The sequence below is a fragment of the Erpetoichthys calabaricus genome, chromosome 18 (assembly GCF_900747795.2).
Source record: "Erpetoichthys calabaricus chromosome 18, fErpCal1.3, whole genome shotgun sequence".
NCBI lineage: Eukaryota > Metazoa > Chordata > Cladistia > Polypteriformes > Polypteridae > Erpetoichthys > Erpetoichthys calabaricus.
In genome coordinates, this window is record NC_041411.2 from 55,764,364 (window position 1) to 55,776,832 (window position 12,469).

The following is a 12,469-nucleotide window of genomic DNA, read 5'->3' on the forward strand; positions in this document are numbered from 1 at the left end:
CCTACAGATTTTATTTTTTTTTCTCCAGCCTTCTGGAGTTTTTTTTGTTTTTTCGGTCCACCCTGGCCATTGGACCTTACTCCTTTTCTATGTTAACTAATGTTGTCTTATTTTAATTTCTTATTTTGTCTTTTATTTTTCTTTTCTTCATTATGTAAAGCACTTTGAGCTACTTTTTGTATGAAAATGTGCTATATAGGTACCCTGCCCAGGATTGGTTCCCTGCCTTGCGCCCTGTGTTGGCTGGGATTGGTTCCAGCAGACCCCCGTGACCCTGAGTTTGGATTCAGCGGGTTGGAAACTGGATGGATGGATGTGCTATATAAATAAATGTTGTTGTTGTTGAAATATGTGTAGGGTAGTATTTGTGGTCTTGCAACAGAAAAAAAACTTAAATTGTACTAACATTATGTAAAAAGGCCAGAACTAAATAAAATAAAAACTACAATTTTAAACATAGAACTAAATAAAAATAGAAATGGCTGACTCCACTGAAAACTAGAACAAAATAAAAATTAATTTTATAAAACAAAATAAAACTAAAACTACAGTTAATACCAGAACTGAAATATCACTTCCCTGATCAGTGAGAATCTTGCGAGGGATACTAATATGTGTGAACATATCCAAGAGCTTTTGCAGTAGTTCAGGTGTCCACCTGTTGCAGCACTGCTACTTTTGGCATAATTGATTAACACTAGCATATAATGAAAGCCACTTTTACTCCTGGGAAGCGGGCCAACTATATCTAATCCCACCCTCTCAAAGGGGACATCTAAAATAGGCATTGGTACAAGGGGTGCCTTGGCGGGTCTGTGAGCAGAAACTATTTGGCAGTTGGGAGAGGCCTTACAAAATCGCTCCACATCCAGGCCCATATTCACCCAATAAAAGCGTTTCAAAATGTGTTCCCTTGTCTTTTCCATGCCGAGGGTGACCCCCCTCCCAAACATGACTGGGAGCAATCTTTAAAACCTTCTCTCTATGCTCACTTGGTACTACCAACTCCTCAATACGTCCATCACCCATGCAATCAGAAATCACCCGATACAAAAAACCTTCCTTATATAAAAAATGAGGTGTTTTAAAATTCAGGTCCTCTCTCTCCCAATAATAGTCATTTGCTATGTGGGCTTGTCTGAAAACAAAATCCAAGTTGTTATTAGCTCGTTGTAAGTGAACAAACTGTGCCTGGATGACAGTTTCTTACATGTCTGATGTAAAATTGCACTCGCCTACCACTGCTACTGTGTCTGATACAGCATTGCACTCACCTCCCACTTCTATTTCGTTTTCCTCCGGGTCTGTATTGAGTGTCCGGTCTGTGAAAGCTGTTGGTGCGTGTGACAGCTTGGGAAAGTTTGCCAGCTCTCCTGGGTCTTTACTTAAGGATTCGTCCCCCAGCTCGCTGGACAACTTCGGTTCAATTTCATACCCGTTTCCTTGACTGGCATTGTCTGTGGCGAGCCCCTCTCTATCCACTATGGGGGTAGGTGTTCTGCAGGTGGCCAAGACCCATGGGAAGAGGGCATTCCTTTTTCCTATTAGGAGTGGCCAGGGTGAGGTGTTGGATATGGCAGTCCAAACCTTAAAGTTCTTCCCTTTAAATTTTAGAAGGAGTAAGATAGTCTCATATGTTTTTATGTCCCCATGTATGCAGCGAATGTTTACTTTGTTTGTGGCCTTATATGGGGTCTGCTGGAGCAAGTCACGGCAGACTACGCAGAGGTCACTACCAGAGTCTAACAGTGCCGAGCATTCCCATCCAGCCAACGTAACAGAGACCTTAAAATTGTCCTCCTTTAACATTTCAGGGGAAACTTAAAGCCGCATACCTGGGCCAGACTGATAGCCATTGTTTGCACAGGTGAGAGGTGACACTCCTGAGCCAGATGTCCCAAATGATCACAGCGAAAGCTGGGCAATCTGAATCAATATGCCACAGCCAAAAATGGCGCCCCTTGACCACTGAACTCACAGCCGTACGGAGGATAGCCTGTTGCTTCAGGTAGTCATAATCATCAAGCCTTTCAGGAGGGAGAATCCGTATGGCTTGGAGGGCCTATCCAGTTAAAAATGGGGCCAAAATAGCTGCCCAGGCACCCCTGTCCCAATGCATCAATGTTAACCATATGTTCAGAGCAGAATAGGAAACACTCAGGGTCATCTGATGGAGCCATCTTCGGCAGCACATCTTGTGGCTGCACCAAGCTAGGGGCCTTACTTTGCTTTGGGTTTTGCTGTACTCCTTGGGGATCCATCAGTGCAAGAACCCCACTCCTGGTACCATGTGACATGTGAGTCCCTGTCTAGCACTTCAAAACACAAAGCTGAGCCTCAGTACTTTAGCAAAACCAACTTTTTTCAGCTTGAAACAGGAACAGCAAGGTTATCTACCATTCTCCTATACACAGACACAGCAATCAGGCAGGGTTGTGGCCAGGTTAGTGGCCATATAATACTGTTTCCCTGCATTTATAATGCTCCTTGCATCACCCATTGATGGCAAGCACTTATTTCCCATTCACTCCTTTTTCGTAGGTGATTTGTATATTTTAAATGTGCAATAGAATAGAATGTTTGTTTGAATAACTATTGTACATACCTGAATGAAGGTATAGTTTTATTTCCTGTAATTTGATATCCTACTGAAACATTCTGAACACTGTTAAAATTCAACAGCCTAAGGTAGAAATGTATGTGTTAATTTCATTAGCAGTAAAATAATAGCTTAAAGAAATATAGCTGGTATAAGTATAAAGAAACTGTTTTAACTTCAAGACAACATGTTAAGTGATATTAATAGATGTGTTTCAAGATAATCTCTACTGATATAAGTGACTTTAAAATAATTTAAGGAACATTATGTGGGAAAGGATAAATTATATATTTTATATGAATTACTCTGCTAGCCTTAGACATAGTGAAATATAAATTTCTTTAGTAAATTATTTCATTCCCAAGACTGCACACACTTGAACAAAACTCTGTAATTAGAAAAAGGGAATATGGTACCTAACTCTTCTAGTTTATTTTGATCTAATTTCTAAAATAATTAGAAATTTACTAGTTCAGACTGTGAATTTCTCCCTTGACTTTTCCTTGCTTACTGAAAGATGTTCTCTGGAAGACACTGGTGTAATATTATCATGAAAAGGGGGGTGAAGTAAAATGCCTGCCATCGATTAATTTCTATAGTAACCTCCATAGAACATGACTCTTAAACTAATAACCTCCACACCCCTCTACTTTCTCTTTTCTTTTGTTTTTGTTTGCCACAACTGGAAATTTTTCTGTCCTCTATAGGAGAGTTCTAACATTTGTCTCTTGTCAAGTTTTAATATTAATGGGACTGGTCTCAGAGTCCTTCACTCACAGATACCTTTTCACTCCACATTCCCCCTAAGTGGGAAAAGGTTGATATTAAATTAATTTTAGTTTACAAAGTTATTTTCATAACAGAAAAAGTTATGTGCCAATAGCTTGAAAATTGTGAAACAATTTAATGTTTTCTCCTTGGAATATATTAAGATTGACTTTATATTGCGATGATTTACTTGTTTTGCTTTTAACTGAGTGGAGTCCACAACAATGGCCAAGCTAGATACAACTATAGAGGAATTATTTTATTGAGAAATCTATTTTTGAACATAATGGATAAATTCAATGGAAATTTATGCATTAAGCTTGGCACCACATTTGAATGTGCGCGCCACCTTAAATGTGCGTGTCACGTTGTTTAATTGTGTGTATCACATTTAATTGTGCTTGTCACACCTTTAAATTTTTTATCACTTCAGGGACACCGTGACCTTCAGAATTCATTTTGACAATTAAAAACAAATTGGTCAAGAGACAAGCAGAGACTGGATAAAATGACCATCTGTTTTGCTGCTAGCATTATTTTTGCTAAGGGGTACTACATTGAAACAGGCCTAACACCTCATAAGATATTATTTTCAGATCCATAAGTAACTTTCAAAAATTACGGATAAAGGGTATTGCAATATACGAATATGGAACAAAACTCTTAAGTATTTATGCCTACACGTAAAAGCTGCTTTTCCTAATTCATTGGAGATAACAGCACTTGAATTTGAACCTGGAGATTGGTCTCTAACAAAGATCTGCAATGAGTAAATCATCTGACTCCAGGCAGAAACACGCTATGCAGAGGAGATCAACCACAGATCAGGCCATTGACCTATTGTCTACTAGATTACTTACAAAAATTCAAGTTAAAGGGATCACAGGCATCTGCTGCTAACAGTTCAACTGTGCTGGTGACCTTGGATGCTGAAAGATCATCGTGGGTCCAGAACTGTAAAGGGCAGTCTGCATGTCATCCGTAAAAGAGATCCATTCATCAGAACAATAGTTTCAGATATTGATATTGTTTACTTTGGGGTATCGGTACCCAAGACCTGACTAGCATATTAAATCCTTACCATAGAAAGAAGTTAATCACACTTTTACTCTGCAAAACTATCATTCCACCTTAACTTTGCTTGTTTCTTGTTGGGATTGTTCTTTCTTTTTCCTCCACTGTAACCTTGTTTTTGTCCACTTGTTTGATTATATATTATGGTTGCTGACCAAGTACGTGAATTCTTCTTGCCCTAGGAGTTGGAATCACATCCTAATATCTATTTTCTACAGCAGCACCTTTTAAAGAAGGCTTGAACCATGGAGTTATGGATGGTAAATGCTAATTATCTGCATACACAGCCATGCAAATGAACTCTTTTAATGAGCAACATGTACTTATTAAGTATTTGTAACTATTGTTTTTATTAATGGAAATGATGATTAATTATTCTTAACTTGCTTAGTATTTAACCTGTACAACATTTGGGATAATATAATGGGACAGTTTAGAAAATGGGATTAGCATAACATGGTCATCACTTAAAATAAAGGCAATGTGTAAGAGTAAATATTTTGGAGAAATGTTTTTAATAGTCCTATTGATACTTGATGACAGAAGACAAGTTAACTTTAAGGATTAAAGTTTGTATGTAATTTAGACTGTTAATCAGAATTTAACATGACTACCATATTTAGATACATTACATAAGTAATTATCATCATATTAGCACTTGTAGCAATACAAGTTAAAGTCAATCCAATTTAAGCATTATTGGGTACTAATTGTAGTATAGGGTTTAACATTAAGGGAAATTTGTTAACTAAAAGAAATTATTCTAAGTTTAATGAATGGTAAATAAGTGTTTTGAGAATAGAGACACTCAGGACAAAATGTCTAAGTTCATTAGTATAAGGTGAAGATATAGTTTAAACTAGAAGACTCTTGACACAGGCAAAATGTAGTAGCTGTTTGATAGCTAAAGTTTTTCATAATGGATGTACATTTTATTTGAGTAGTAGTAATTGATACAAATGTTAATATTAATGAATTGTGGACTTTACATAAGAATTAGATACAACATTAACCACAAATTGTATGATATTGGGTGTTAAGATTAAATGTGCTAATTAAATGCAATTTTTACAGGGTATACTCCAAACCATTTGAAATGGTAGAACAAAGTACAGTATAAGGGAAAGAAGGCTTGTGGATAGTGTTTTTTTTTTTTTTTTGGATTTTATTGATTTTAATAACAATAACCTTCCATACAAATAAGTCAAGTTTTACAAGGCTTGGTTCAAAACAAAACAACTCATGAGAAAGAGAGTAAAACTTTAAGCTAGTAAAAATAAGTAATTAGATAAATTAATAAATGAATAAAAATAAATAGAGTAAAAAAAGAGGGGAGAGAATCTGTTTCCTCAATTAAAATGCTTATTCTAAAATGTTATTGATTCGTTCCTGCCAGGTTTTCAAAAAGTTTTGTACAGATCCTCTAAGTGAGGATTTCATTTTTTCCAATTTCAAATAGTATATAACATCAGTTACCCACTGGCTTAAAATAGTAGAGTTAGGATTCTTCTAGTTGAGCAAGATAATTCTACGTGCCAATAGTGTAGTAAAGGCAACTACAATTTGTTTGTCCTTCTCCACTTTAAGCCCATCTGGAAGTACACCAAATACAGCTGTTAATGGATTAGAAAGGATTGTGACACCAAGGCTATCAGAAAGGCATTTAAAGATTTTGGTCCAGAATGATGCTAATTTGGTGCAGGCCCAAAACATGTGGCCCAGTGAGGCTGGAACTTGATTGCAATGTTTGCAGGTTGGATCTTGCCCTGGAAATATTTTGGACAATTTTAAACGAGACAGATGTGCCCGATATATAATTTTAAGTTGAATAATTGTATGCTTTGCACATATGGAGCTCAAGTGAATTCTGTGCATTGCTACCTTTCACTCCTTTTCTGAGATGTTGAGTGAGAGATCCTTTTCCCACTGCACTCTTGGATCTTTGAAAGGGGGGGACTGTAAAACGGTTTTATATATTACAGAGATGCTGTCTGAGTCCTCAAGACTGATCAGTATTTTTTCCAGCATAGAGGTAGGTGGGATTTGAGGAAAATTGGGCAGGTTTTGTTTAACAAAGTTTCTAATTTGAAGGTAGTGAAATAAATGTGTTGCTGGAAAGTTAAATTTGGTATGTAATTGTTCATAGGATGCAAAGATATTGCCTATGTTCAGATCTCTAAATGATTTAATCCCAAATGTTTTCTAGACATTAAAAACTGTGTATGTTTGAGAGGGTGGAAAAAGGAGGTTCTTGTACAGAGGTGCCATAGATAAAAGCTTCTCTATCTTAAAATACTTCCTACATTGGTTCCATATTTCTGAGTGAGTGAAGCACAAATGGGTTGTTACTATATTGGCGATGACCTGTAGCTATTGGGGCACAAAGCAAGGAATAGAAAGAAGTATTGTAGGATTTTATTTCTATTATGGACCAAGCCTGTGTATGTTCATCTATTTGTGTCCATGTCCAGGTTTTCATAGCTTGTTTATCTGCTTCCCAGTAATAAAATTGAAAGTTAGGTAGAGCAATGCCACCTTCTGCCTTAGGTCTTTGTAGGGTCAACCTTTGGATATGTGGAGGTTTTGAATTCCAAATAAATGAGGTTATCATTGAATCTAATTTCTTAAAAAATTATTTATTGATGTATATTGGAATGTTTTGAAATAAAAAAGAAGCTTAGGAAGGATATTTATCTTAATGTTAATTCTTCCAGCTAAAGTGAGATGAACGGTAGACTATCTATGCATGTCTTGCTTAATTTTTTCCATACAGACGGCAAAATTTTGTTGATAAAGAGCTTTATGTTTACTTGTGATGTTTACACCTAGGTATTTAAACTGATCTGCAATGATAAAAGGGAAGGTGTCGATCTAATATTGTGTGCTTCAGAATTCACTGGAAAGAGCACACTTTTATTCAAATTAATTCTGAGACCAGAAATCTTTTGAAATTCTATTAGTGCTGTTAGGACTGCAGACACAGTATTTTGTGGATGTGATATATACAGTACCATATAATCTGCATATAGAGAAATTTTCTGTTCAAGTCCTTCTCTAATAATCCCCTTTATCTCATAAGCATTTCAACAGTGAACTGCCAGTGGCTCAATGGCGATTGCAAAAATTTCAGGGTTTCCCAGAGTATTCCTGCAGAAACCTCTGAAGATGTATTTGTCTCTATAATAAAATCAATTTGTTTGGATATAAATTCAGTACAGTTCTCGTCTGCTGATAAAAGTGGGTTAAGACGCCATGAGTATGTGGGGCATAATGATTTTAGCTCCAAGATCAAAGGGGCATGGTCAGAGATAACAGTAGTGTTGTACTTACATGATTTAATTTTAGGTAAGAAATTGTTATCTACAAAGAAATAATCAATTCTTGAGTAGCGGTGATGCATTGGTGAGTAGAAGGAATATTCTCTTGAGTTTGTGTTTAGAAATCTCCAGGGGTCTGATATGTTGTATTCAGTTACAAACTCTGTAATTGTCTTTGCAGTGTTAGATGTCATCGCCCCTGTGGCAGGAGACCTATGTAGGTCTGGATTTAAAACACAATTAAAGTCTCCAGCCATCATAATTTTATGAGTCTTCACATTGGGAATGGATGCAAATATATTTTGGATGAAGTCCCTATCATCCACATTGGGTGCACAGATATTTATCAAAATCACTTTACAGTTAAATAAATTACCCATGACAGTCACATATATCCCTTCAGGATCAGATATTACATCTGAAACTGCAAAAGAGACTGTTCTATGTATAAGAATTCCCACACCTCTAATTTTCTTTGTAAAACTGGAATGGAATATTTGGCCAGTCCAGTCTCTGTGCAGCCGAAACTGATCCTTGCTTATTACTAAGTGGGTCTCCTGTAAAAATACCATTTTGCCGTTTACACCTGTTAGGTGAGAGAATACTTTCTTTCTCTTTAATTCGTGATTCAGACCTTTAACATTCCAGCCCACAAAGTTAACTGTTCAGTCATGGAGACATTGCTTCTGAACTTTTGCTGTCATTTTGTAGTCTTAACTGAAAATAAGACAGCTTTGACCTTGATTTCCAATCTTCCCAGGAGTTATTGCCATGAAGCCTATTGTTATGTTTGCACTTATAATTATAAGGATTAAAAGGATAGATTAGAGATAGCTTGCATTCTTTCTCAACCCCCCCAGTCCCCCCACCCCCCATTTTGCCTCCCCACGTGAGGCTGAACCACACTTCACAAAGTCCCAGTCCTCTGACGTACCTAGAGACAGAGCACGTCCAAAACAAAATAAGTCCCCCAGCAGCAGCATATGAGGGTTAAAATTGAGATATCTATTGACAATACAGTCCAAATACTATAAGCATAAAATATGATCTTAAACAATCTTAAGATAGTAAACCCAGGGAATGATGTCAAAAAGTATCCCTGGATAAGCATAGTAAGCCTTAATACAATAAACCAAGGATATGATGTTAAACAGTCTCCATTAAAAATTTTTTTTTTACACATACATACATATACCCATATAATTGTAATTAAAGCATATACAAAAAGTGTCCGAGAAGGGAAAAGGATGTACAATTACGTTACCAGTATCATTGCAAATGGATCAAACAGCCGGTAAGATCTTACTAGAAAAAGTAGTCGCCAATCAGCTTCAGTCACACCTTACGCATTACAATTTATTTGAGAAATTCCAGTTTGGTTTCCGCACTGGTCATAGTACAGAAATGGCAATAACGCGGGTTGTAAACGACATTCTGATATCCTCTGATGAAGGAAACTCCACTGTAATTATGTTGTTAGACTTAAGTGCAGCATTTGACACCATTGACCATTCTATTTTACTGCACAGACTAGAAAATGATATTGGGCTTACAGGCACTGTGCTCACTTGGTTTAGTTCTTATTTATCGAATTTATTCCAATATGTACAGAAATGTGCTAACAGTACTCTCCTTATACACAGAAGTGAGATATGGTGTTCCACAGGGCTCAGTACTGGGACCTTTACTGTTTTCACTTTACATGCTTCTACTGGGATCTATCATTAGGAAACATAATGTTAATTTTCACTTGTATGCAGATGACACCCAGTTATACCTTTCATTTAGATCAAATGAAGTTTCTCCGATGTTGTCTTTAATTAGTTGTGTTAGTGAATTAAAGGAGTGGATGGATGAGAGCTACTTGTCTTTAAACTCCGATAAAACAGCGATGTTAATTGTTGGAGGGAATGACACTGATCACAACAATATTTTGACATCATTTAACTCATTTGGAATCACCATTAATTTTATTGAATCAGCCTGCAATCTAGGAGTTATCTTTAACTCTAGCATGCCATTTAAAGCGCATATTACAAAGTTGTCCAAATCATGTTAATGTTGGGAAATTAAGGCACTTTCTAAATAAACAGGATTCTGAGAAATTAATTCATGCATTTATTTCTAGTAGGATTGACTACTGCAATGCGGTGTTCACTGGATGTTCAAACTGTTCTCTATACAGCCTCCAGTTAATCCAAAATGTCTGCTGCAAGAATTATTATAAGAACAAGAAAGTACGAACACATAACTCCAGTTCTTAAATCCATACACTGGCTCCCTGTTAAGTTTAGGGCAGATTTCAAAGTCCCCCTTTTAACATATAAAGCATTAAATGGCCAAGGTCTGGCTTACTTGTCTGAACTTATCATGACTTACAAACCAGAGCACACAAGATCTCAAGATGCCGGTCTGCTTATGATTCCAAGGATTAATAAAATAACAGTGGGAGGTCGAGCTTTTAGTTACAGGGCCCCTAAACTGTGGAATGGTCTGCCTGCTACTATAAGAGATGCCCCATCGGTCTCAGCTTTTAAATCCCGGCTGAAGACTCACTACTTCAGTTTAGCATATCCTGACTAGAGCTGCTGATTAACTGTACAGACATCTCTGTTGTTAGTCATTAGCACTAAAACATAAGTAACATGATAGTTATAATTTGCTACTAACTCTCAACTATTTTGTTTCTCTTCTTGGTACTCAAACGTGGCACTTGGTGCCACGGCCCTTCTGCCAATTTGTTTTGCCTGCCTAAGGTAAAGTCATCCCTGATGGAGGATCGCAAGAATCGTGGGGTAGAGGGGTCCTTTCATCGGATTGGCTGGCCAAGCAATGTTTCAGCTGTGGAATGGCCAAATGGGGGAGGCAGCTTAATGGTTGAGGTCTCCAGGACTCTAAACAAATCCAAATCACATTATGTGATATCATCTACTGTTAAATTCTGGTCCGTACTTGTAAAATTTTTATTTTTATACTGTATTGAGGATTTGTTCTTTTCTGTGTATTGTATTATATTGACCCCCTTCTTTTTGACACCCACTGCACGCCCAACCTACCTGGAAAGGGGTCTTTTTTTGAACAGCCTTTCACAAGGTTTCTTCCATTTTTTCCCTACAAGGGTTTTTTTAGGAGTTTTTCCTTGTCTTCTTAGAGAGTCAAGGCTGGGGGGCTATCAAGAGACAGAGACTGTTAAAGCCCATTGCGGGGTGATTTTGGGCTATACAAAAATAAATTGTATTGTATTGTGTTGTATCTTCTTTGTCATGCCATGGCAGGATGCGACTCACGATTGTATTTTCAAAAAAGTGTCAGGATCAGTTTTCTTAGTTCTTTTTCTGCTTCCTCCATAGAAGTAAAAATGTAGTGTTTGCCTTGAATGTCCACTTTCAGTTTGGCAGGATACAATAGGCTGTATCTGATTTTAGGAACTGGGATACTTAGAGCTATATAGACAGAAATAGTTGGTGGCAATACAGGGCAAAAAGATTTATCAATCTCTTCTATTTGCATACTGATTAAGGATTCTGAACCTATTGGTACAATAAATCTCAAGATGGAGAGTCAACTATAATTTTGAAGATAAAGAAATCTAGTGTGGCAGAAAAAACATTTAGCTATAAGTCATCCAAACGCTATTGTATGTGTGAAGAAATAAATGCGAGAAGCAAACAGATTAAGGGTTTGGGAACCATGCCCGTGTACTGTTGTACCAAAATAATTCAGTATGCACTGAAATAACGGTCAGGTTCATGAAAGAAACAAATGACAAATGAGTCTGTACAAACAGAGGAATTTATATGATTTTAACCAGAAGTAGGCAGAAGAAAGGGTTGACATATTAAGAAGGTGACAGAGGTGATGTCATCGGAGGGCGACCGGGAGTGACGTCGTCAGAGCTGGACAGGCGAAAACATGGAAGTTTCTTCATGAGACGGAGCGATGTTTTCTGGTGTGGAATTCAAGGTGCAGAAGGTTTTTCTTCCTTTTTTCTAGTAACGAAAAGAGAAAAGCATTAATACGCTGTCTTAAACCCTGCTTCAGTGTGTTTTCATACTCCGTCGGGTCCTTCGGCTGCCCCCTAATCGCATGTGTGTGACATATGTCAAACTGTAGGAGGAAAAGGTTGGGAGCATGCGATGACACAGTGCATTGCCACACCCACCACAAACCACCCAGGTTGGGACCCAAGTGTAACCATGCAACAGGAGACACCTCAGTTTATTTATGAATGTCCGCTGCATATGCTTTGCTTCTGCTTTGCATCTGATGATGAAGAATAAGCTCAGATACTCACAGCCTTGAATTTGGATTAGACGGGATTAGAAAAGAAGTGTTTACATAAACTGACATGCTTCAGACATGTTTAAACATCAAGCAGCTCCACTAAATGTGTTACTTTTTGAATTAAGAAATGCACCTTGTCAGATATTTCCTTTTTTGTATTTTTATATTTATTTTTCTAACATTTCTGTCCACTTCATAAGAGTTTGAGGAGCTTGCAGGAATCAAGGTCAAATTTAATTTTTCCATCAGTTGAAATTTGCATATGTTAATACACATGTTGTAGGGGGGATTTAATTCTACTTTAGCACTCCAGTTATTAATGCAATTACCTTGAGGTGCAGTTTACTACAAAGATGCATCCAGCCACCTATTTATGGGGATAATGGCCCTATCCCAGATCTGTCACTGATTGCAAGACAAGAACTAA